Source organism: Passer domesticus, chromosome 13, assembly GCF_036417665.1.
Source record: "Passer domesticus isolate bPasDom1 chromosome 13, bPasDom1.hap1, whole genome shotgun sequence".
NCBI classification, from domain to species: Eukaryota; Metazoa; Chordata; class Aves; order Passeriformes; family Passeridae; genus Passer; species Passer domesticus.
In genome coordinates this window covers 16,801,006-16,827,836 of record NC_087486.1, presented here as the reverse complement: position 1 = coordinate 16,827,836, position 26,831 = coordinate 16,801,006, and the positions used below count along the sequence as shown (strand labels likewise).

The following is a 26,831-nucleotide window of genomic DNA, read 5'->3' as shown; positions in this document are numbered from 1 at the left end:
AGGAGCCACCCCAGGGAGCAGGAGGGTGCAGGCCTGGTGAAGGACTTGCAGAGAGTGGTGTGCAGCCCCAAAGGCTGGGGCAGGAGCTCCTGGGCTCCTCCAGCTCCTGCAGGGGTGGTGTCCCCCATGTGACACAGGCCAGGACTGGTGTTCAGGTGTCTTTATGGGCACAGGAACACTGGCAGGCAGTGACACTGGCACAGGGTGCCCAGAGCAGCTGTGGCTGCCCCTGGATCCCTGGCAGTGTCCAGGGCCAGGCTGGATGGGGCTTGGAGAAGCCTGGGACAGTGGGAGGTGTCCCCGCCATGGCATGAGGTGGACTGAGATGAGCTTTAAGGCCCCTTCCATTGCATTCCATGATTGTGCCATCCCAAGATTCCATGATTTGTGTGCCAAAGCAGCGATCGGGAGAGGTTCCCCGCCCGAGGTGTGCACCCGGGTCACAAAGGGCGCGAGCAGCGTCCCAGCAGCGCGGGCTGCTCGGGGCAGGATGGGGATGGAATTCCATGGAAAAGGCACTCGGACTCTCTCCCGCTGTGGGTATTTACCCCCGAGAGAGCCGGGGCTGTGCCCGGGGCTGCGGCAGCAGGGGGCTGTGGCGAGCTGCGGCTCCCAGAGCCGGCCCCGGGGGCTGCGCTTCCCCTGCTCCCGGCGGGGCTGTGGGAACCTCCGCCTGCCCGCCCCGCTCCGGGGAAAGTGTGGGAAGAACGGCTGGGAAAGGCACGGCCGCGTCCCCCCGGAGCGGGGACAGGGACAGGGCAGCGGCTCCGGAGCAATTCCCACCCCCGGGCAGAGCAGAGAGGCTTTAACCCCGTGCGGGCTGCGGAGGAGGGGGCTGAGGGCGCGGGACGGGAGTCGGTGCCTGCCCCGACACAAAGCAGAGGCACGGGGAACACCCTCGCCTGCTCCTACCCAAGCACGGGGCCACTGGGGACACCCCTGCCCATCCCTGCCCAAGGAAGGGGCACTGGGGACACATCTGTCCCCCCCTGTCCAAGAAAGGGGCACTGGGGACACCTCTATCCATCCCTATCCAAGAAAGGGACACTGGGAACACCTCTGCCCATCCCTGCCCAAGAAAGGGGCACTGGGACACCCCTGCCCACCCCTATCTGTGCAAGGGGCACTGGGGACACATTTGCCCACCCCTGCCTGTGCAAGGGGTACGTTGCTAGCCCTGCCACAGGAGCACCCTCGCAGTGATGCCACCAGCACCAGCTTTGTCCTCTCATTAAAACCTCACAGTGCCTGAGCAGTGAGCCCCAGGGAGGGCTGGAAAAGGCTTTTGCCGTTGTGTCCAGGTGGGATCAGAGGCTGGAAACCCAACAAGGCACTTTCTCATCCTGGAAAAGCACCGCAGGCCCCTGTTCTTCCCGAGTGACAGCCCTGCCAAGGCACTGTCACACATTCCCAGGCAGCATTAGAGGAGAGGGGAGAGATGGCAGCGAATTTGCATTAAAAATGGTCACGTTGGCATTTGCTTCATGCTGAACATCGCTGCTCTTCAAAGCAGCACACATTTTCACAGGGAAGAGGGGAGGAAGGAGCACACTGTCCCAGGTATGAGACCCATGCCTTTGTCCCGAGCAATTTTCATCTTAAGAATAAAAGAACTGCATAAAGGAAAATACTGCTGAGCACATTGGTTTGCAATTTTCCAGCCTTTAAAGGCTGGTCCCATCACTTTCCTCCCAGAGAGGTTTGTTCTCTGGCCCCTGAGGACACTGTTTCCTTGCCAGATCCTAATTTTCAAACCTCAGCTCTTTCAGCCCGTTCCAATAAACATCACAAGAATGTTGCTAAATAGGGAAAGCGCTTTTTTTTTTTTTTTTTTTTTTTTTTTTTTTTTGTTCTCCTTAAGCCTTAAGAAGGAGAGAAAGATTTTGTTAAATGTTAAAAAAGGATTATTGGGGGCTGAGGCACTGTTTATCCAAGCAGGGAGAGTTTGGAGAAGGGAAGGAAGGGTTAAACCTTTTGGAGGTTTTGGAGCTGGAAAAGTGGGCCTTGGTGGGGCTGGAAAATCAAGGAATGATGCCTTGTCAACGGAATTAGTGGGATGTTTGCAGTGCCCCTCTGTATCCCAGCTCTTCCCAAGGATGGGATGGAGATGAATGTGATGGGGTGAAGATGGCCGTGTTCATCAGGCTGTTTCAGGCAGTTTAAAGACTCTTGCTTGTTCTTTCCCTCATTCCAACATCCCTGGTCCATCCCCACCAGGCCAAGGCCATGATTTTGGGCGCAGGGAGCCTGCCTGTAGAATGCCACACTTATTAGCGATTGTTTTAATGAAGTGGAAGCTCATCAATGGCTCTGGGAACCAAGAAGCTGCTGGAAAGCTCTGACTGACCTGTGCTGGGCACGCTGGGCTTGGCTGAGTGACCCTTGGTGGCATCACCGGGGCGGCTGGGGAAGCCCAGCTTCATTCCCTGTGTCTGGGAACGCTGGGAATGTTCCAGCAGCTCCAGGGGTGAGCAAATCCCCAAAAGGAGCCACTAAAGCATTGAGAGAAACCAAAAACCTTGAAGCAGAAGATGCTGCAGGAACTGCTTTGCCCTCTCAGGGGCAGGTGAGAGCTGAGTTGATTGGGGTGGAAAATTCCTGAGATTTGCAAATCAAAGAGAGACAAATGAGTTGTAAGAGGTCGATGCTTTTCTGGGTCAGGGGCTTTATCCGGCGACAAATTCCCTGTTTGTTCCCAGGATGTGGAAATTTGGGGGTTGCTACCTGAGCTGATGAGGTTTCCTGGCTCTAAGTGTGGCCTGGGAATGCCTGGAAATGCTGGGATGGGAGAAGTGTAATCCAGGGATGACACCTGCACGGAGGGTAACCACGCATCCCGAATTTTGTGCAGTTCCATGTGTAACACAGCAACGATTTAATGTGCTCACAGATCTAATGAAAATCATTTGAATTTAATGCAAAAATGAGGAAGAGATATGTGGCTATTTTGATCCCTAATCCATCTGCCCATTCCAGAGCCTGGAATTCTGTTCCTAAATTCCCCAGCCTCATTTTCACTTCCTTGTGGTTTTCTTTTTCTTTTCCCTTCTCCTCTATTTGCAATTTCAGTCAGCCGAGCGAGCCTTGCCACGCATTGAGACATCCCTTTAACTCCCTTTCCTGGATGTAATTTCTCGGAATTTTTGTGAAATCCATCTGCATGGATCCGAGTGCATACAAATCCAATGACACCATTCTAATCAGCCTTAAATGCTGCAGCAGCCCGCTCCCATTTAAGCTAATAGCTCCCAGCAGGCAAAGGTTGTTATCCTTTATGGACCAGCCCTCTGGGGAGCCACAGGGAACAGCTTGGAACAACGGGGAATGCATTTGGAAGTTGCCAAACTTTACTTACTGCCTCGCAGGGCTTTGGGATTTGGTGATTTTTAATTTTTAAATTTTTTTTCCCTTCCCTACGTGCACAGGAAAGGTTTCTGAGCCTTGATGTGCTCGTCTAAAACAGGAATTTCAGTTTGTAATCGCTCTCTCAAATTCCCAGGATTATTGGCTCTCACCTGCGTGGGCATCTGGAAGATTTTGGATTATCTGCTTTTTAACAGAGGAAAAAACACCAGGGACCTCCAGCCTGCAAAATCCCAGCGAGTTCTGGGGATTAACACGTGGCCTTGCAGGCGGGGATGTTGGAGGCAAAATCCTTGGGAAATGCCAGAGCTCTGCTAACAGGTTTGTAAATGGAGGTGCTTTGGTTTAAAAGGGGATATTTATTAGGTGTGCCGGTGGAAGGAAAACAAGCACAGATGGGGGATAAATCTCCCTGAGCAGCAGTGCAGCACTCCCGGATCGTTCAATAACCAGATTTCAGCACCTTTAGGCTTCCCCAGCAGCTCTGGGGGTGGGACAGGAGCCTCACCCAGCACGGGAGGAGCGGCCAGCTCCTGTCCAGCCACTGCCTTTTCCAGCTGCCTGGAATTCTCCGGGCTCTGTCTCTGAGGTTTCCTCAGACCGAAGGGTGGGTCTGTCCTGAGGAGAGGGGTCTGGATGAAAATAAAGTATTTCACAGAATTCCAGAATCATTGAGGCTGGAAAAGCCCTCCGGGATCATCGAGTCCAAGCAGTGCCCCATGCCCACCTTGTCCCCAGCCCAGAGCACTCAGTGCCACCTCCAGCCCTACCTTGGACACCTCCAGGGATGGGCACTCCAAACCTCCCTGGGCAGCCCCTGCCAAGGCTGACCACCCTTTCCATGGGGAAACTCCTGCTGATGTCCACCCTGAGCCTCTGCTGGCAGAGCTTGCAGGCCATTTCCTCTTGTCTTGTCCCTTGTTCCCTGGGAGCAGAACCCGACTCCAACCTGGCACCTCCCTCCTGGAGAAGGTTCCTTCTGAGCCTCCTTTTCTCTAGGCTGAGCCCCTTTCCCAGCTCCTCTGCCATGGACCCAGGCTGGCAGAGCTGGGGGTGCTCATCTGGAGAGGAGAAGGCTCCAGGGAGAGCTCAGAGCCCCTGCCAGGGCCTAAAGGGGCTCCAGGAGAGCTGGAGAGGGACTGGGGACAAGGGATGCAGGGACAGGACACAGGGAATGGCTCCCACTGCCAGAGGGCAGGGATGGATGGGATATTGGGAATTAGGAATTGTTCCCTGGCAGGGTGGGCAGGCCCTGGCACAGGGTGCCCAGAGCAGCTGTGGCTGCCCCTGGATCCCTGGCAGTGCCCAAGGCCAGGCTGGACACTGGGGCTTGGAGCAGCCTGGGACAGTGGGAGGTGTCCCTGCCATGGCAGAGGGTGGCACTGGGTGATTTTAAGGACCATTCCAAGACAATCCAGTCCATGATTCTCTGGGAATGCTTTGGGATTGGGATGCAGCTGCACTCCATTCCTCCTGGAGAGCCTGGCCTGGGCTGGAATCCTGGCACACATTCCATGAACCATCCCTCACATGCTGCTCCAGCCTGATTGTTTGGGATGGGCCCTTGTCTTCTGTACTCCTCACTGTACAAATCTGCTGCTGGGGATGGAATTATTCATCTCCCCGGCCCAGAGAACATTAATGGGACACAAATAATGGGCTGATTTTCCACAGCACTCCCGAAGATGAATGGTCTTCCTAATCCTTACTTTATCTGGGAAGAGTTGAAGCGTAGTGAATTGAAGGTCTGAAGATCCCTCTCTGTGCGCTCCCAGGCCTTGCTTGAGGTGCTGCTTAGCATTCCATGGGCACATTCCTGAAGATTGGATGATCTGATCCCCCCTTGATGTGGCAGCTGTGAAATCTCCAGGGGTGCAGCCAGGGCCCCTCAGCAGAGCCTGGAGATGGTGCCAGTGGCTTCTCTGGAGCTCTGGATGTCGCTGCCACCTTCCCCTCAAACAGCCAGGGATGAGCCCAGCAGGAGAGAAGGGAAGAGCAGAATCATGCACAGAACATTCCCTGAATCCTCCCTGCAGTTGCTGCTGGTTGGTTTTTGCGTTCATTGGGATCCCTGTGGATGGGCTGCTCCAGCCCCAGTGATGATCCCGGGAGAGGAGATCTCCTGAGGAGCTGTGGCTGTCCCAGAAATGTGAAAATGTTCATCCCAGGAAGAGGAGGACAGTGCTGGCAGCTTTTCTGAATTTATGGCACAGCAGCAAGTCCTGCTTGGTCCTGAAAGGAGACAAACCCCAATTGTTTAGGTTGGAAAAGACCTTTAAGATGAGCAAATCCAACCATTAAGCAGATGTAGGTGTGCAAATGTTCCTGGGTGGGGTTTAATGGTGAGGGTATGGAATTCCCACAGGGATCAGCCAGGCTATGCCATGGGATGGGGTTGGATCTCTGCCCACTGCATGCCCTGGCAGATATTCTCCCAAAAAACCAAAGATGATCTTGGATGCTGGACCTGGATGGGCTGAGCCAGAGCAATTCTTCCCCAAAATCTTCTCTGGTTTCTCTTCTGCTTGTGTGGAAGTCCCTGAGGAGGTGGAAACTCTCCTGGGAGTCCTTTTCCTCTAGAAGTCACTCTCCAAGGTTGTTCCCGTGCTCCTGGAGACACTCCCATGTTCTCTGGCCATCTCCCTGCCCCCAAGGTTGGCCTTCTCAGCCCCCAAATTTCTGCTCCAAAAGAAGCTCCAAACCTCTCCTATGCTTCATTTTTTGAGGCCAGAGGCTCCTTTTCCACATATCCACACATATTTTCTCCCTCTATCCCATCCAGCTCTGCCCTCCAGGCTCCCAAACTTCCCTCATGCTTTTCCCAGGGAGTGTTGGGCTCTCCAGGAGGTGAAGCAGCACAGAATGGAATGTCCATCTCCTGGTGGCACTTCCCAGCTCCCTGAAGGGGCCTGGGAGCAGGGAGGGACCTCCCAAAGGCCCAACAGTTCCAAGCTCATGGATTGTCCTCTTCCCTGCCACCAATCTGTACAAACCTGGCCATATTTCAACCTTCTGTGCCCACCTCAACTCTGTGGCTTTACTTTCATCACAAGCTCTTTGTTCCTGGATGCTCTGGAAAGGGAATTAGTGCCTAATCCTTCTATATGTGACTCCATGCTTTGCATATCATCCTTGTGTCCCTTGTCCCCAACATCTTCTCTTTTGTGACGAGCTGAGCTCGTGTCTGAACTCTCTTCCCTGATCCTAGAAGGTTTTTTCCTCCCATCCTGGGAGATTACAAGTAATTCAGTGCCCAGCCATGCATGCCAAAATTTAAATAATAAATCATCTCTCCCTGCCAGCAAACACCCCTGGACACGAAAGCAAAGCCCCACTCCTTCCCTGGAAAATGGGGCTCTGCCTCAGCCTGAAAATTTGGAGAATTGTGGATTGGGGGTGCTGCCCACCAGCCTGCACATCGCCCCTCCCTGCCCTGCCTGTCTTGGCTCTGCTCTGAAGGAAATGATTGCGTTGGGATCCTCCAAATGCCAGGGAAGGGAGCAGGGGAGCCCAGAGGAGCCGATGAGGGGTGAGGATGGAAGGGAAGACACTGCAGAAAATGAGAGCAGGGAACGAAACCTGGGGTGCAGGAGGATGAGAGTCAGTGTGTGACCCACGTGCCAGTGTGCTAAATTCCCCTCTCCACCACCGTAAAAGGGTTTTATCCTTTAACCAACACCGTGGTGAGAGGTTTATTCAAGTAGAAAATTTTTAATTGCATTCTCTTGTAGTCAAATATTAATGGAAGGACCTTGTACAAATAAAAGTGAATAATGCAACAGCTTAGCTGACAACATTGTTTCACATTCATTGCAGATTGTGAACCTTCATTAAAATGGATTATTTTTGCTTTGGAGATTTAACCAGCAACATGACTTTCTCCTCTCGCTGGCCCTGTTCTGCCTGAGCCCACAGAGAGCTTGGGCCAAGGAGGAGCTTGCAAAATTAATTCCGAAAGAAGAGGCTGAAACTTCCAGGACGTGAATTCTCCTCATCCCCTCGGCTCAGAGGAGAGCTCAGCACAGCAATCATCAGGCAAGGGGCTGGAGCAGACCCCTGCCATGGAGGATGGCTCGGGGGGGCTGGGCAAGGCTTGGGAAAGGCAGGGAAGGATCTAAGGCAGGGACGGATCTAAGGCAGGGAAGGATCTCAGCAGTGACCTCTTGGAAAGGAATCTGAGGGGATCCCAAACCCAGGGGGGTCAGAGGGGGTGGCTTTGCTTTAGGACAGCAACTCCACCAGCTGGGAGGGTCAGCTGCTCCTTCTGAGCCAGCCAGGGCACTGTGAGGGGTCTGAGGGCAGCTCTGGCTCAGCCCAGCCCAGAGCAATCCTGGTCAGAGAATTCCAGAATGGTTTGGGTTGAGAGGGAATTTAAACCTCATCCCATTTCAATTCCCTGCCATGGCAGGGACACCTCCCACTGTCCCAGGCTGCTCCAAGCCCTGTCCAGCCTGGCCTTGGGCACTGCCAGGGATCCAGGGGCAGCCACAGCTGCTCTGGGCACCCTGTGCCAGGGCCTGCCCACCCTGCCAGGGAACAATTCCTAATTCCCAATATCCCATCTCTCCCTGCCCTCTGGCAGTGGGAGCCATTCCCTGTGTCCTGTCCCTTCAGCCCTTGTCAATTGTCTCTCTCCATGTTTCCTGGGGCTCCTTCAGGCCCTGCAAGGCCACACTGAGGTCACCCCAAAGCTTCTCCTCTCCAGGTGAACATTCCCAGCTGTGCCAGCCTTTCCTGCCAGCAGAGCTGCTCCATCCCTCTGCTCATCCTGGAGCCTCCTCTGGCCTGGCTCCAGCAGCTGCAGCTCCTTCCTGTGCCCCAGCTCCATGACTGTCACCACTGAATGTCCCAGGCAGCTCCAGCAAAGCCCCTGTGCAGGAAGGGATCCAATATCCCCAGGAGATATTTAAACCTCTCCTGGATTTTGCCCCAAGCCATGGGAGCAGCCTCACAAGGGAAGCACTCCCAAGGCAGGAGACTCCCGTGAGGAGCAGGAGTGCAGCTCTGCTGTCCCAAGGCAGTGCTTTCCTCCTGAGAATTGGAGAGGGATGCAGCCCAGGCACTCAGCTGGCCTCATCACTGCAGTGTTTGTGGGCACAAAGGAGCTCCAGCTAAGTTTCCCCAAAATCCCCTTCTCCTCACTCATCTGCATATTGCTTGGCTGGGAGGTGGAAGCTGGTTCCCAATCTTTCCAGGCACACGTTTTCCTGTGCCTAACCTGGGATTAATTGGCTTTGGAGCTGCGGCTGTGGGCAGGCTCTGATGTCCTCCAGTACAGTTTGACTCCCGAGTTCCTTGGCAATTCTAATTCCTCGTTCACATTTTGAACAGCAATTCCTTGTTATTTTTAGTCCTAAAACATTATGAACATAGAGGAAACAAGACACCTACAGAAGTTGCCCCTGTGCAAAATTATGAATGATTCAAAAGTGCTGTCGCAATTGCCAAGCTCTCCTGTTCTAAAAAGCTTTGTAATATTCACAGTATGGGCTTGGCTGGCTCCTGAGCAGTGCAAAACACCCAGCAGAAATTAATTGTCGAGCCCTGAATTTACCCTCAGGGAATCAAAGATAAAAGCACTGAGATTGAGGGGTGATAAGGGAACCCCACCCTCCACTTTGTGCAAAGGGAAACGGCTCCTGCCTCAGTTTCCCCTGCTCCAGCATAGCTCTGGGGGGTGGGAAAGCGGGAATATCAGCACCGGGGATCCCGTGAAAGCAGCTTTAAGGGGTTGGATCAATTAATTCGCTGCTGGTATCTCGCGGTGCAGGTGTTCGGTGTCCCCGTGAAGTCACTGTGGGGCCACTCGCTGTCACTGAGAGCTGTGGGGTGACCGGGGGATTTAAATTTGTACAATGGCCTCACTGTCGAGGCGGAGGAGCCCCTGACACGGCAGCACTTATAGTCCATAAAGCAGCAATTATCCCTGTTATTAGATCATCCCATTTCCAGCCGGAATCCTTCGCCTGTGGAGCATGCAAAGCGAGCCGGTGCCTCTCCCAGTGCCGGGCTAATCTGTGCTAATCCATTATGTAAATCACCCGGACAATAACCAGAGACAAACGTTCGATGTCTTCCAAGCATCCGGCCCTTCTTAATGAAATTTGACCCACAAACGCGATGGTTTGGGCTGCAGGGTGCTGGGAGGGCTGGGTGGGAAGAACATCTGCACTTGGGAATTTGGAGGTGCCGTTTGGAGCCCTGGGGCACTTCCTGAGCTCAGCCTTTTCATGGGGCTGCGGCTGAACTGGTCCCCGAGCATTCCCTGGCCCTTTGAAATGGGACCCCTGCCCCCAAAGCAGGTCATTTTGGAGCAGCTGCTGCTGCCTCGGGGCAATGCTCTGCTCATGGAGTCGCTCCAAAATGTAGCTTTTGTGACCAGGACCTCCGGGAAACTCAGGGACAGTAAAACTCCACTAGGTCAGGAGAGAGAGTGTATTTTTCTTCTTTAAAGCCACCATGATGGTCTCATCTCCATGTGACAGCAGTGGGGCTGGATGAGATCCCAAAGGGCAGCAGGGCATACAGGGGATGGAAAATTCCTGACCTCAGGAACAGCAGGTCCATGCTGGAGAGCTTCTCCTGCAGGTCCATCCTGCCCCTGGACACAGCTCAGAGGCCTCTGAAGGTACCCAGGGGAGTCTGAAGTGTCACTAAGGGGCTCTGCCCACACTGCTGGCTGTTGTTCCTTACGGCCCCTTTGTTATGGATCCCTTGTCACTGATTCCTTATCCCCTTGTTATGGATCCCTCATCACTGATTCCTTACAGCCCCCTTGTTATGGATCCCTCATCACTGATTCCTTACAGCCCCCTTGTTATGGATTCCTTGTCACTGATTCCTTATCCCCTTGTTATGGATCCCTCATCACTGATTCCTTATTGCACCCTTATTATGGATCCCTTGTCACTGATTCCTTACAGCCCCTTTGTTATGGATCCCTTGTCACTGATTCCTTACAGCCCCCTTGTTATGGATCCCTCATCACTGATTCCTTACAGCCCCCTTGTTATGGATCCTTGATTCCTTATCTCCTTGTTATGGATCCCTTGTCACTGATTCCTTATCCCCTTGTTATGGATCCCTTGTCACTGATTCCTTATCCCCTTGTTGTGGATCCCTTGTCACTGATTCCTTATCCCCTTGTTGTGGATCCCTTGTCACTGATTCCTTGCAGCCCCTTGTTATGGATCCCTTGTCACTGATTCCTTACAGACCCCTTGTTATGGATCCCTTGTCACTGATTCCTTATCCCCTTGTTGTGGATCCCTTGTCACTGATTCCTTACAGCCCCTTTGTTATGGATCCCTTGTCACTGATTCCTTACAGCCCCCTTGTTATGGATCCCTTGTCACTGATTCCTTATCCCCTTGTTATGGATCCCTTGTCACTGATTCCTTATCCCCTTGTTATGGATCCCTCATCACTGATTCCTTACAGCCCCCTTGTTATGGATCCCTCATCACTGATTCCTTACAGCCCCTTGTTATGGATCCTTGATTCCTTATCTCCTTGTTATGGATCCCTTGTCACTGATTCCTTATCCCCTTGTTGTGGATCCCTTGTCACTGATTCCTTATCCCCTTGTTGTGCATCCCTTGTCACTGATTCCTTACAGCCCCTTGTTATGGATCCCTTGTCACTGATTCCTTATCCCCTTGTTATGGATCCCTTGTCACTGATTCCTTACAGCCCCTTGTTATGGATCCCTTGTCACTGATTCCTTATCCCCTTGTTGTGGATCCCTTGTCACTGATTCCTTATCCCCTTGTTGTGGATCCCTTGTCACTGATTCCTTACAGCCCCTTGTTATGGATCCCTTGTCACTGATTCCTTATCCCCTTGTTATGGATCCCTTGTCACTGATTCCTTACAGCCCCTTGTTATGGATCCCTTGTCACTGATTCCTTATCCCCTTGTTGTGGATCCCTTGTCACTGATTCCTTACAGCCCCCTTGTTATGGATCCCTTGTCACTGATTCCTTGCAGCCCCTTGTTATGGATCCCTTGCCACTGATTCCTTACAGACCCCTTGTTATGGATCCCTTGTCACTGATTCCTTACAGCCCCCTTGTTATGGATCCCTTGTCACTGATTCCTTATCCCCTTGTTATGGATCCCTTGTCACTGATTCCTTGCAGCCCCTTTGTTATGGATCCCTTGTCACTGATTCCTTATCCCCTTGTTGTGGATCCCTTGTCACTGATTCCTTACAGCCCCCTTGTTATGGATCCCTTGTCACTGATTCCTTGCAGCCCCTTGTTATGGATCCCTTGCCACTGATTCCTTACAGACCCCTTGTTATGGATCCCTTGTCACTGATTCCTTACAGCCCCCTTGTTATGGATCCCTTGTCACTGATTCCTTACAGCCCCCTTGTTATGGATCCCTTGTCACTGATTCCTTACAGCCCCCTTGTTATGGATCTCTCATCACCGATTCCCTACCCCCTTGTTATGGGTTCCCCATGACTGATTCCTCATCCCGGATTCCGTGGTGCAGATATTGAGGGGATAACTATGTGAGGACACCCTCGTGTCTGCCACGAGGCCTGGCAGCAATCCAGCGAGTCCTGGGCTCTGCCATGGTTGTGCTCCTTGCTCTCCCACCGCAGCAGGGAGAAGCAAAGCCACAAGGGGATGCCAGATAGATTCTCGTCTCTGCCTGGGTTTCTGCTCCTCGGGAGGGAATCTGGGCTGTGGCGATGAATATTTTAGAAACGTGGGGCTTGGGAATCTCGATGGCAACATGTTTTAGCAGCACTCGGCAAAGCAAACACAGCCCTGGCTGTGTCTGTGCTCCCGCTGTCTATCGGCATCTCCGAGCCGAGCTGCGAGACTCCGCCGGAGCCGTGCCGGAGCCGGCTCTGCCTCCCCCCGCCAGCCTTTTATTCAAATAAACCTTGGGATAATGACATGCAGAAATCCTCTGCTCCCGCAATGTTGATATTGCACATTCGGGAGGCACTGCAGAGGGGGTGCATGTGGGCAGAGCCATACGGGCGGTGGCAGCTGCTGCCAGGCTGGCACAGCGGAGCCGCCGCCGCTCCAGACGCTTCCCACAGTCTCACACTTCGCTCGAGCACCGAATTCCCTGCCGAGTTTGAGGTGCTGAGCCCCTCCACACATCCCAGGAGGGCGGATCCACCAGCGGCGCGGCACTGGGAGTTATTTTGGGAGAAGCCGCTTGGCTGCGGGGCTTGGGCAGCGGCAGAGGCTGCTCCGGGCTCATCCCGGCTGGAATCACTCAGGGATGAGGCGCCTGCGAGGTGCAGTCCAGTGGCTGGGGCCTGCAGGTGGCTGTCCCCTGGCTGGAGGTCCAGAGCCTGAGGAAAGCCCTGGGCACGGGGGATGTTGGAATTGAGAAGACAAACGGGATGCTGGCTCCTGGAGCTGCAGCTGGACACCAGGACACCCCCAGCAGATCTGCACCCCCTGTGGGAGCACCTGCACGCAGCACCAAGCACTGCTGGCCCTCAGGACAGCCCTGTCCCCAAACTGACAGTGGGGACAGTGACACTGGGGGCTCTGCAGCCATCACGGAACCCGAAGTGCCAAGGACGCCTTCCTAAGCTGTATCCTGTGTCCCTCATCCTCATCCTCATTCCCATCCCCATCCCCATCCCCATCCCCATCCCCATCTCCTCATCCTCATCCTCATCCTCATCCTCATCCTCATCCTCATCCTCATCCTCATCCTCATCCTCATCCTCATCCTCCCACTTCCCTCTGCAGCCCACATGGACAGTTGAATTTATGTTTGGTGGGTGCCTGGTGGGAAAACCCCTCAGGAGCCCCAAGAGCAGCCCCAGGCAGGGAGGTTGGGGGGAAATCCAGCCAGGCTGGACTTTAGGGGGAAGCAGAAGGGCAGGAGAGGAGGGAACCCCGGGGCTGGAGAGGAGGGAGGTGGGAGCACAACTTGGAAAAACTGGATATTTTTCTAGGGAAAAGTGCCTCCATTTCCAGCAGTGATGAAAAAGCCATGGAAAGGCAGGAATCCTGCTGTGCCCCAGGTGTGGGAACGGCCCAGCCTCCAGTCCCACCTGCAGCTCTCCTGCTGGGATGAGGCTGCTCCCCCAAGGGGGTGTTGCTTCATCATATTTGGGCTGGATTTTGCCAGGAAAAGGAACTTTCATGCCAGGCAGGGCTCCTGTGATTCTGCTTTTTTCACCCCAGCCAATTTTTCAAATAGTTAAAAAAATATGAAAAAAGAAAGGAATAAAACATGTAGAACCTCTTGGATATAATGCTGGAGGCTTTGGAGTTTTGAACAAAACAGGTTTCCTTCAGGAAAAAAAAAAACACAAAAACCTACAAAAGCAACCTAAAACTGCTTTAAAATCTGGACATGTCTTTTTTCATGCAGAACCCTGCAATTTTGGGCCCAAATAATGTTTTTTCTTAATTAATTGAAACCTGTATTTTTTTAATCACTCCCCAAAGAAACAAAAGATCCAAAAGAATTTGTGATAAATTATCCTGGAAATAGGCATTTGCCATGTGCTGACTGGTTCTGGAGCATCTTCCACCAGAAAAACAAGATTTTCCTGGGATATCTGCTTGGGCCCAGCATGAGCTGGTCCAGTTTGTCCTGTCTGGGTAATGAAATGATCAGAAAACACTAAATATTGGCATTCAGACCAAGCTGGAGCAGCTGCACCAACATTCTTCATCTCCCTTCCCTCTGTTGGGATCTTTTCCCGCTGTCCCAGCTTTGGTTTCTTCCTTGTGCCTCATCAAAACCACAGGAAATTCCTTAAAAAATAAAATTAAATAAACCTACCTGGAATGTTAATGAACACAGGGAATCTTGAAGACTTTCTCTTCCCCAAATAGCCCATAAATAGGGGAGGGGAGAAGGACAGGAGAAACTTTGGGGTGCACCATTCCCGTTGCAGTAACTGCAGTCTTTTCCCAGCCCATTTTACCTTTTCCCATCCCTCTGGGGCAGGAATTTGCACTGTTTTTGAATTATTATTATGAAAAATCCATTCATTTACAGCCCAGTTCTATGGAAAAATCCCAGAATGATTTGGTTGGGAGGAACCTTTAAAGGCATCCAGTGCAATCTCAGTGAGCAGGGACAGCTCCCACCACACTGCGAGGCTCAGGGAAGCTGCCCTTGGGATCACCAAACATGGAATTGTTTGGCTTGGAAGGGACCTGCAGGATCCAGCTCCCTTGGAAGGCAAATTCTGGGTTTGGGAGGATCACACAGAGCAGGGAGGGAGAGGTGGAGGGACATGGAGGAAACCCAGGAAGAGGATTTGGGGTGGATTTTCCAAGCGTGACATCCATCCAGGAGCTCATCCTGATGCTCCAGGCTCCTGCAAGGATATTCCTGCTCCATGCATGGAATGGGAGCCCAGGAATGGGTCTGATCAATGCTTTAGAGAATGTGCCAATCATAATCAATCATCAGTAATGGTTATGATCATTTTGCAGCTTTTTGGGCTGGTTGTGGAAGTTCCATCACTCCTGCTGGTGCCGTTCCCAAAGTCCTGCCCATGCTTCCCCATTTGTTCCCTGCAATTAGCTGTGAGGAGATAAGACAGGTGTCACTAACATTCAGACAGAGGAGAAGGAAGCAGCAATTTGCATAAATTAATTAAGAAACTGACCTCGTTCCCCAGCACTCCTCGGAGACCGAGCCAAACCCCCCAGTTTATCAAACCAACACCAGCTTTGACACCTGAATCGAGCTCTCCCCAAACCAAACAACAAAATTAATCCCCAGCAGAAATCACGACAAGTCCCCTCCCTTCAGTCATTTATTTTTTCAGCCATCCCAGCGATTTATTTTTAAACATATCAGGACGTTATGTTCCGTGACATTTCCCATCCACACAACACCATATGTATTGGCAAGTGATTCCTCCTGGAAACTGCGAGCTCGTGGATGCAGGAAGAGCTGGCAGCTCGCTGCTCCCACCCCTTTTGGGGCTGTGCCCTCATTGTTTCACGGCCACGCATTGATTGGAGACAACCGAGAGGCTCCTTTGGAAAATCAGATATATTGGATTTTTCTGGGAGTGTTGGAGGCCACACCTTCACTCTGAGAGCCCTGCAGGGTGCTGGGCATGGGATGCTGCATTCCAGAACTGCCTTTTGGGGTTGGAGGAGTCTCTGGAAGGTGCAGATAGCAGGTTCTGTGTGAGCCCTGCCACTCCCACTCTGACTTCTGTGCTCCTCCAACCAGTGCAGCCTGGGACAGCAGTCACCAGCTCAGGGGGGACCTCATGGAATGGTTTGGATTGGAAGGAAACTTAAAGCCCATCCAATTGCACCCCTGCCATGGCAGAGGGACACCTCCCACTGTCCCAGGCTGCTCCAGCCCCAGTGTCCAGCCTGGCCTTGGACACTGCCAGGGATCCAGGGGCAGCCACAGCTGCTCTGGGCACCCTGTGCCAGGGCCTGCCCACCCTGCCAGGGAACAATTCCTAATTCCCAATATCCCATCCATCCCTGCCCTCTGGCAGTGGGAGCCATTCCCTGTGTCCTGTCCCTCATCCCTTGTCAATTGTCTCTCTCCATGTTTCCTGGGGCTCCTTCAGGCCCTGCAAGGCCACACTGAGGTCACCCCAAAGCTTCTCCTCTCCAGGTGAACATTGCCAGCTGTGCCAGCCTTTCCTGCCAGCAGAGCTGCTCCATCCCTCTGCTCATCCTGGAGCCTCCTCTGGCCTGGCTCCAGCAGCTGCAGCTCCTCCCTGTGCTGGGCCAGGGCTGGGGCAGCTCTGCAGGTGGGGTCTCACCTGAGCACAGGGGCACAGGGCAGAATTTCCCATCCAGATCTCCCTCCTCTTTGGGAAGCTGCTTTGAACCCTTTTCCCTCACAAATCATTTACCCAAATTAGTCCCTCAGAAAATTATTCCAAACATAAACCTGTGAATGGTCATGAAATTGGCCCCCACACTGGGAAGTGGCTGAGCAAGAAGTGTCCTCACATCTTGCACACTTTGACCTCTTCCCAGCTCTGTTCCTGGCCCAGCTGCTGCAGGGGAAGAACACAAAGTGGAATTAAGGCACTTTTTAGCAAATCCCCATCAATAATTGACAGGAAGAAAAAATGAATCCAGGTGCTTGAAGACAGAGTGTAAACCATAATTAAAACCTCCCAGTGCTGCTCTGACAGATGGCACAATGCAGACCCTGAAAATTGTCCATGAACGTTTATTTGATATCCAAGAACGCTGACTGCCAGCAGGCTGGGGTGCTGGGACTGCACCACTGCTGAATCCCTGACATCCAGGGAGAAATTCGCTGCATTACCTCATCATTCCCATAAAACCATCCTAGAAATGGTGTAAGGAAGACCAGGATCCTCACAAATGCCCTGTCATGGATGCAAACCCTTGGTGCAGAGGTATCAAACCTCAGCACGCAAATGTGGCCAGAAACACGGCCAAAGGCGGGGCTGTTTTGTTGTAGGAACGAACTGTGGTGTTTGAGGTGGGAATTGCAGTCCTGGAGCAGGTTGTGCAGCCCTGATGGGAAAAGGTTGTTGAACCTGTTCCAGCTTTCCAAAGGCAGCACCAGAACCACTCCTGCACATCCATCCCTCTGGGAAGCTGCAGCAGACCCAAAGTCTGCTTCCCTGCTAATATTTCCTGGTGCATATTTCTGCCCCATCTCTTCCTGCCACCCTTTGAGGTGATTTCCCCTGCCTTTGGAGGGCCAGCTCACGGACAGAACTCCAGGAGCTGGACAATCCCTGGGGAGCAGCCGGGCTCTGCTGCCGAGGAACCTCCTGCGTGGGCCTGGCTCTGCAGTGCTCTGCAAATGTTCCTGCTATTTGTAATCAGCCCTGCTTGTCACACTTTGATATTTGTTCTCTCCAAGCACTCCTGCAGAGCCTGCCAACAGGAATGTTTTCCACACAAAGATGCAGCAGCATGTGTTTCAGACAGGAATTTTGAACTTATGAGCGCTCGCCTCAGAAACCTGAGGAGTCTGATGTGATTAAGAAGCAGATCCACATCACCTGGCTTGTTTGCAGTCAAAACATTCCCAGGTCGGAATCAGGAACATCATGAAGTCCCAGAGGGATCATCCAGCAGCTCTGGCTGAGGGGAGTGTCCCAGTTCCCAAATTCAGCCCGGCATTAATCCACCCAGCAAGCAGGGCCAGGCAGGCAGTGCTGGGAGCACAGAGTTATCCAGCACAGCCAGGGAGGTTCACAAAGCCCCAGACTGAGGAGAAGAAAGCTTTAAAGTGAAAAAACCCTGCAGAAGAGATGATCAGAGCACCGTGGGATGCTGAGCCTGCAGGAAATGCTGGGAGAGACTCAGGCAGGTGGTGATGGTTGCCCCGTTTGCGTTTAGTAGGATGGAGATTTCTTGGCCTGGCCCACCCTGCAAACTCTGATCCAGCTCTGGAGCCCAGCACGACCCTTCTCAGAGCTTTTCTCAGTTATGCTGCAGCAAAGGCACCATCAGCTCTGAACACCTGGGCGTGGAAGGCCTCAGAGCAGGAAAAATGGCACCATTCTGGGCAGAAGTGGTGGGGGGGAGGAGGAGGATGTTCAGCAGCACAGCAGAAAATGGAAAATGACCCTGCTGTGCCTGTACTGCTCAGGAAATGCAGGCTGTCTCCTGGTCACATTGACAGGTGACAACATTTTGGCAGAGGACGGTGTTCTTGTGAAGGATTCCCATAAATCCAGAACTTTCTAGCACCAGGGATAGGATGCCTGGGTGCTTCAGCCATGCCAGCCCTGTTCCTGGTATCCCTCCCCTGTGCAGGCGCTGTTCCTCTGCCTGTCCCCTGCTGCAGGGTGTGTGTGCTCTGCCACCACGCCCAGTGCCACCTCTGGCATGGGACACTTTGGAGCAGGAGCCAGGGGCAGGGATTGCAGGGAACCGTTTCACTCTGTGGATGCAGGGGATGGGAGCAGGGAATCCATCTGGGAATTCCAGCAGCACGCTCTGTTCTGCTGGAGGCAGCTCCCAGCTGCAGCTCAGGAGCTGCTTCTCCATCCATTTCGTGGCAAAGCAGGATGGAGAAGGTGAGGGAGGAGTCAAATGCCCAGCTCAGCTCAGCAGCAGCTCCAGTGAGGGTTTGGAGGTGCTGCTGCCTCCCCCTGCCCATCCCCACCCCCAACAGAGGGGGCTGAGCTTGGCCACCATATCTGATCACTGATATCCCCTTAGAGAGTCACAGGATCCAGGATCACTGAGGCTGGAAAACATTTCCAGGATGATCATGTCCTCACCTTGTCCCCAGCCCAGAGCTCTGAGTGCCACCTCCAGCCCTTCCTGGGACACCTCCAGGGATGGGCACTCCAAACCTCCCTGGGCAGCTCCTGCCAAGGCCTGACCACTCTTTCCGTGGGGAAATTCCTGCTGATGTCCACCCTGAGCCTCCCCTGGCCCAGCCTGAGGCCGTTCCCTCTCACCCTTAGGCACATTCCAAACCTGCAGCCACATGGGACACCCCCAGGCCCGTGGGGTTTGTCACTGGGTCAGCACCTGGGATGCTGGGGGCACACCCACAGTGTTCTGTCTCATTATTCTGGTGGCCACCATGACTGATGGGCTCTCTGCCCCCTGCCCACGAGTGCTCAGGTCCCCTCCAGCCCCACAGAGGGAGCTCAGAGCATCCCAGCCCTCTGCAGGCAGCCTTTCCCTGCACATCCCCGCTCCCACCCTCTGCTGCTCGCTCGGGAGCCTTGGAAACGCTGGGATGGCCACAGAGGACAAATCAGGGGCCATCATGGAGTCATTTCTCTTCTCCTGACTGCTCAACAAATGCTGCTTTCTGCTGTCTACCACCCATGCAGGACCCGTGAAGCTCCAGAGACCAAGGCAGCAGCACTTCTCTCATTTGCTCAGCTCCAGCAGCTCAAAGACAGGTTGGCTCTGCAGAGCTGCGGAGACAGAGCCTTGGAAACAGCACCCCAGCCTTGCAGCCAGCTTAATTCCACATTTCAGCCCCTGGAAACACCTTTAGGAAGGGAAATATGTGGGAAAAGCTGACAGGGTTGCTGTGTTTGACTGCTGGCACATCCTTCTAATTAATTTCTTTGCTGCTCTTCCAAAGCAAAGCTCCTGTCCAGGATCAGAGCTGTTTTCTGCTGGAGCTGCTCAGCCCTGGGATTTGTGCCATGCTTTCCCTCAGCTGGGGCTCCAGCACCTCCTGCACCTCCAACCTGCAGCTCCCAGAAGGATCTCAAGGGCTCTGGATGAGCCAGGCTTGTGCGCTGCCTTCGGGGCCAAACTGGGGCCACCAAAGGGACAGCCTGGCCTCCCACAGGTCACAGCAGGGCCAGCTGGGGGCTCGTGGCCCTGCCAGACCCCCAGGGGTCACTGAGGCTGCTCCAGGGACAGATCCCAGAGGAACAGGGTCAGTGCTGCCCTGGCACAGCTGCACAGGCACAGCCCGAGGGCAGCTGGGAGGGGGCAGCAGCTGCTGGGTCACCAATTATGGAGGAGCAAACTACTGCAGATTGATGCTCCACCCAAACTCAGGGGGAATTTGAGTCCCTTGCTGTGGGTTTGTGGTCCCCTCTCACACTGTGACAGCAAGGTCAGCCTGGCCCCTGCTCTGGGCTTTCCTGCAGTTTTGTGGTGGCCCTTGCCATGTGGCGTGCCCAGCTAGGACAGGGACACTCAGGAGGGATCATGGAGCAAATCGCAGCATCCTGAGGAGCAAAAGCCTCGTCCCACTCCAGGAAGAGCCACAGTGTAGGAGGCACCAGGTGTTGAGAAACCTCTTCCTCACCGTGGAGGCTGCAAGGGAGATTTGTTAATTGGGATCCTCTACCTGATGGGCTCCAGCATGAATACCCACTGAAAAATGACTGTACAGACTACAAAGCTCTTGACTGCTCTGACTGTTCCTTGTTTTCCTGCTGGAGGAACCCTGTTCCTGGAACTCTGCAATAAAACCCAATTTTTCCTTCTCCATTTTGCTTTTTTGCTTCAAATGAGTGGAGCAGCCTCGTGCTTTCAGCAGAGCTGCCCAGAGAAGGAGACTCCCTATTTTTCTCCATTAGCTTTGCAGTGTGTGGGAGCCAGCCTGGAGTGAGGCATCACCTCAGCTTCTCCTCACTGGGAATGTCTTTAGAGGGGACAGCTGGAGGTTTGCTCTCTGCACACACCCAATCCTTCATTTTGCACGCTCCTTCACAAAGGCAACGGGGCAAAACAAACGAGGCTTGATGGCCTCACCCAAACGAGCTCTCATCCTGGCACCTCATCCCCATTCCCCTTCCCCCATTCCCTTCATGGGAAGCTGCTTCCCTCAGAGGGAGGGAGGGATGGAGGAAAATCTGAATTCAGGCAGTGCTGTGTGAACCCTGTGAGGAACGACTGAGGGAGCTGGGGGTGCTCAGCCTGGAGAAAAGGAGACTCAGGGGTGCCCTCATCACTCTCTACAGCTCCTGAAAGGTGCCTGTGCTCAGCTGGGGCTGGGCTCTGTCTCCAGGCAGCACTGACACAACCAGAGAACACAGCCTCAAGCTGCACCAAGGGAAATATAGGGTGGATATTAGGAAAAAGTTTTTTACAGAAAGGGTGATAAAGTTCTGGAATGGCTGCCTGGGGAGGTGGTGCAGTCCCCATCCCTGGGTGTGTGTAACAAAGCCTGGATGTGGCACTGGGTGCCAGGGTTTAGTTGAGGTGTTGGGGCTGGGCTGGACTTGATGATCCTGAAGGCCTCTTCCAGCCCAGTGATTCTGTGAATTCTGTGATTCTGTGAACTCTGTGAACCAGCAGCTCATGGTACCACAGGCAGAGTTCTCCCAATCTGTCCCACAATGTCCCACAGCCACAACTCTCTCCATGAGGGAAAACTGCTTGGATGTTGTGCCGAGAGCCCCACTGAGGCACAGCTCTGAGGTGGAGCTGCCCAGATTGTTTCACTTCCCTCCAGAGAGGGAAAAAGACATTCAGAGCATTAAACCTGGCTCCTGGAGAACTACAATAATTGGCTGTTCCAATGGAAAAGATTCCAAATTCCTGGGCCAGCCAGAGCAGGAATTACACAGGGTTTGTCCCTTTCCATCCCTGCCCATCCATGGGTGATTGCTCCAGCCGACACTTCCAGTCCCTTCCCTGGGAATGGTGCTCAGAAATGGGATCCAAACTCTTCCCAGCTGTGCTCCCTGCTCCCACAGGCTGGATCCTGCAGACACGTCCCCCTGAGCACAGGTATGGTCCCCCCTGCTCCAAGGGGCACATGGAATGTGGGAATGGCCATTATCCACCTCTTACCCATGAGGGAGCTGCCTCTGGCTGGAATCCCACATAGACTGGCTCTGTTTGGATGTGGCTGGAGGTAAGAAAAGGTGGAAGCCCGGCAGAAGGTCAAGCTAAACATGGTCATGCTGGGAATGGAAATGTGGACCATGCTAGGTCCTGGGAATGCTCTAATTCTCGTGGGGTCCTGATGGAAGCTTTGGGATAGAACAAGGAAAGGATTTGAACTGTGGGTCAGCTCCTAGTGTGGATCCTGGAAGGTGGGAGAGAGGGAGATCTCTCATGTTCAGATCTGGGATTGCAGCACAAACTCCTGGTGGTTCTGTGGATCCCACACCTTGGACATGCCGGTGCCAGCCTGGGATGGGGATACTGGTGGGTGCCACTGGGCTGCCCCTCAGCAGGGTGAGGAGGGGGACTGAGAAGCTCATCCTTGGCAGAAAAACCAAGGGCACAGCCTGGCCCTGCCACTTTGCCTGGAGCCTGGAAAAACAGCCAAGGGCACCAGCAGGACTGGAGCCAGGTCCTGGGGGCTCTGAAACCCTTCTGACTCCAACAGGGAGCAAATCCTGGGTGGAAAATGTGACTCTGGAATGAAAGCCTGAACTGAGCCTGGATGATATGGATAAGAACACACACCCATCTCGCCCCACAACCTTTTCCTGTTCCTCCTCTCCCTCTCTTCCCCTCCTCTCCCTGCTCCGTTGCCCGGCCCTGGCTGCAGCAGGAGCGGCAGCAGCTCGCTGGAACGAGGCGCCGGAGCCGCGGAGCAGCAGGGAGCTGCCACATCCATCACGGCTCTGCTGTTGGAATTAATGAGAGCGCCACAGGTTCGGGCTGTCACTCACTCCCCTCACTTTGCTGCTTCCATATGGCTGCCAGCCGCCAGCTCCGCTTCCCGAGCCCTGCCAATTACAGCCGCAGCATCCCACCCTCCTCCTATTACACTCACAGCTTCATTATTCTAATTAAGCCCAACAAGCTGAGCCCTCCCTTTTGCACTGGTGATGCATGGCCCTCGCATGCAATGCTGCAGCAAAGCCCTGGCTGGGGCAGCTGTGCTGGGAGAAGTGCTGGGTGATGGGATTGCGGGGTTGTTCTCCCTCCTTACCTGGGGAAATGCCTGTTTGGCAGCAAACCTTTCAGGGGCCTGATTTGCAGGCCAGGCTGGCTGTGATCAGCTCCCTCAGCTCCCAGAATTATTAGTCAGGGGGTCCTTCAAAGCTGCATTGCATTTCCACCTTTTTTTTTAAATATATATATTTGTTTTAGGCTCTGCCTTCTGCCCCAAAGAGAGGGGGGCAGATAGCAGGAAGCCCTTGGGAAAGAAGGGATTTGCCTCTCTCCTGAAGGGAGCTGTGCTGAGGAGGGAGTTGTATTTTTCTGGGATGCTGTCACATCCCTGAATCTCTAAATAACAACCCCAGCCTCCCACATTTTCCTCTTGATAGTCCCTGACTTGATGTTTTGGGCAACAAGTGGTCACCGCTCTGAAGAAAGGCTGGGGCAGCACCTCAGCCGTGGATTGGGAGGTGGAGCAGAGCAATCCATGCTGGAATTAATGCACTTCACAACAGCTGGGGGGTTCTGTGCCCTTAAATTGATTTTTTTTTGGCATAGCAGGAGTGGGTTAATCCCCCTTTTTCCTGGCAGGGATGGATGAGGGGATGCAGGGGACACTGGGAACAGGGCAGGACACTGATCCCTGCACTGAGGCACAGGCCCCTCTCCTTCCCCAGCACCTCCTGCTCCATGGCTGGCACACAGGACATTGCCAGCAGCCTCTGAGCCAAACCCCAGGACAGCTGGGGCTGCTGGAAGGGCTGGAATGAGGGGGCTCAGTGCATGGCTGTGAGCAGCCACGGGCATCCCGGATCCCTGGGGCAGCAACAGCATTTCCCAGGAATTCCACCTGGGGAAGGGAAGGGAAGGGAAGGGAAGGGAAGGGAAGGGAAGGGAAGGGAAGGGAAGGGAAGGGAAGGGAAGGGAAGGGAAGGGAAGGGAAGGGAAGGGAAGGGAAGGGAAGGGAAGGGAAGGGAAGGGAAGGGAAGGGAAGGCTCCTCTGCAGATCTCGGTGCCGCAGCCCTGCTCTCGCTTGGGATTTGCTGCCCTTTGAATCCCTGGAATCAGTTGCTCTCAGCGTTGCTCTGACGAGCTCAGCCAAGAGATGGAAGTGCTGGGAGGGAGCCAGAGCAGAGCCTGCTCCTGCTCTCGGTGGAGAAGCAGCAGGGGTATTTCTCCATCTCTCCTCCCTCTCCGTGCTCCGTGACACTGAACAGCCTCTGGTAAAGCCTTTGGAAACCAGGGGCTGCTCTCTGCCTTGACTTGACATAGGCTTTAATTTTTTCACCCCTCCCCAAATTTTAAGTTACATTTCTCAAAAAAGTCAGTCTTTAATTCAGTTTTTAATTTTCTATACAGTCCTGATTTTTTTTTTCGTGTTGTTATTTTCCCAGTGTCTCCTCTCCCACCATAGCTTGGAGTAGAAGCAGGAGGCTTCCAGGCAAACTGGGAATGGTTTGTGTGACTTAAATTCAAAATATCTTGAAAAAAATCCCAAAATTTCCCCCAGTCACTACTGCCCAGTTCTCTCAGATGCCTTCACTGAGTGCTCTAAGCCTGAAGTCCCACCTTCCTTGACTTCTGATGCTCCCCATTCCCTGTTCTTCCCCGCCACCACTTTGGAATCACCCCTGCACAACTTCTGGTCCCTCCCTGAGCTGTGCCCACACCCCCAAGGGGCAAATCCCTGCCTGGGTGTGGGACACTGGGGTCACAGGGTGGGACACTGGGGTCACGGGGTGGGACCTGGTACCTGCCTGGCCAGGTGACCCCCCGGAATTGCAGCTGCCCGGCAGGTGGGAGGGGGAGGCAGCAGCACAGCCACGTTGGCTCTGCCATTGGGAGCATTTTCCCCATGAATTATTGCCAGGTTAAAGGGTTGTGATAGTGCCAATATCCCGAGCTGGGTTATTGTGTTATTAATGTGTGCCTGTCGCTGGCCATTAGTGCTGTGATCAATCCCCGCTGACAGGGGCTGCTTAGGCTGTCACACTTTGTTTTATCTGCCATCCTTAGACTTTTACTAACTCAGAAATTGCTAATCCAATCTCCTCTAACCCAGTTAGGGGAGGACATTGTCTCTGTGCTGCTCAGACACCGGAGCTGGGCCCAGGCAAGGACGTGCTGCTGGCAGGGGAGGTGGCTCAGGGGTGACAGAGCCAGCTCCTGTTCCTAATGACGTTATGGAATGGCTGAGGCTGGAAGGACCTTAGAGATCATCTCATGCCACCCCCTGCGGTGGGCAGGGACACCTCCCACTGTCCCAGGCTGCTCCCAGCCCCAGTGTCCAACCTGGCCTGGGGCACTGCCAGGGATCCAGGGGCAGCCACAGCTGCTCTGGGCACCCTGTGCCAGGGCCTGCCCACCTTCCCAGGGAACAATTCCTAATTCCCAATATCCCATCTCTCCCTGCCCTCTGGCAGTGGGAGCCATTCCCTGTGTCCTGGCACTCCAGGCTCTTGTCAGTTGTCTCTCTCCATGTTTCTGTTGTCTCCTTCAGGGCTTCACTGCCCTCAAAGGGAAGAATTCCTTTCTGTTCAGGAGATCTTGCTTTAACCTTTGGTACTGACTTAACTCCAGGTATGAGTGGCCAGGGTGCACAGGTGGGCAGGTGCACAGGTGGGCAGGCTGGGGTGTCCATGTGGTTGGAATAATGCTGTTGGAATAACGCTCTGCAGTATGGGAGAGGAGCCCGAGCTGATTCCAAGGGCCCTGCTGCTGGCCTTGGGGATATGTGCCATTCCCACACATCCGTGTGTGTGCCATTCCCACACATCCCTGTGTGTGTGCCATTCCTACATATCCCTGTGTGCCATTCCTACACATTCTTGTGTGTGCCATTCCTACACATCCCTGTGTGCCATTCCCACACACATCCAGGTGCTGATCCAGGAGCTCTGCTGCAATTCCATGCTGTTGTAGATACATATTATATTATTGGCTTTTTGCAAATATTAAAATGGATTTTGTATGTGTGGTGTTTAAAGTAGCTTTGTTATAAAGATATAGTTTTTATTTCTGTTGTTCATTAAGCTCAGTGCAATAGCTGATATCAGTGTGCTTTGTTACAGTGCCTGCTGGGATGGGATAACACCCACTGAACTCAGGTGAGCACCTGTACAGCTCTGCCAGCCAGCAGCACTGATGGGATAACACCCACTGAACTCAGGTGAGCTCCTGTACAGCTCTGCCAGCCAGCAGCACTCACCTCTGAAGGCAGTGTGATGATCAGAGTGGACTGAAAGCACAGCCAAGGAATGTGCATGCTCTAAAAAGGTGGATCAGAGCGGGAGCCAGGCTAAACAGATATTGGAACATGTAAACAAGTTTGGAGAAAAGTTTACTATGCATAAGGGTCTATGAACGTGTAACAGGCTGATGGAATAGAAATGGTAAATAAAGGGTGTTTCCAAAACAGCAGGGGTGCTCTTGGCTCAGTGCTGTAACAACCTTTGCTCTGTGGTCCTTGTCTGCTCTTGTCCTGTATTAAACTTTTGAAATGTTCGCAGGAGAGTGCCTGTGTTTCCCGCAGTGCTCGCTCCCAGCTGCTCTCTGCCTCCTGGCCAGGCCGGTTTTGTCCCTGTGCTCCTGCAGCTGGGCCCAGGCCGCTCCTCCGTGCTCAGCCCCAGAGGCTCCAGAGTGCCCCGAGGCTTGCAAAAGGCAGCTTATCAATAAATGATAACCATTCCCGAGCCAGAAAACCAGGAGCAAGTTCCTGAGTCCCTGGCACAGCAGGGAGAGCTCCCGGAGGGCGGCAGGGAGGGATGGGGCTCTGGTCTGGCAGACAGGGTCTATGGGGCAGAAAATTCCCGAATTCCTGGCAGGCAGGAGCTGTGTGTGTGCGGGCAGGGGAGGATGTGAGCCGTGCTGGGAGGGCAGCAGGCTGGGATCTGCTCTGTGCGAGCTGTCAGCAGCGCCAGGGACACGCGTGGCCTTTCCCGCAGGCCTCTCCGCAGATCCCCAGTCCTATTTTTAGATCTCCCCATCCCAACGAGGCTCTGGGGAACAGCTCTGGATGCTGCCAGGGGCAGTCCCTGCCCGCTGTCACTCCCACAACCTGTGCTGTGTGGGACAGTTCCTCTCAGCAGTGGTGACCTGTGACCCCTGCCCGTGTCTGGTGACACCGAGTGACGAGCCAGCACCACCCCAGGGCGCTGCTGGATGTACCCAGCACAGGAAGGACAATGTGCAGCTGCAGGGTGAACCCAG

General features: G+C 53.7%; 1 long non-coding RNA gene across 1 annotated transcript; it reads left to right on the top strand.

Moving 5' to 3' along the window:
- Positions 1-3,228: 3,228 nt before the first annotated feature.
- Positions 3,229-7,134, top strand: LOC135280139 (uncharacterized). The gene is made up of 3 exons (XR_010347195.1): positions 3,229-3,379; positions 3,500-3,684; positions 5,038-7,134. It is a non-coding gene; the product is annotated as an uncharacterized LOC135280139 (long non-coding RNA).
- Positions 7,135-26,831: the final 19,697 nt, after the last annotated feature.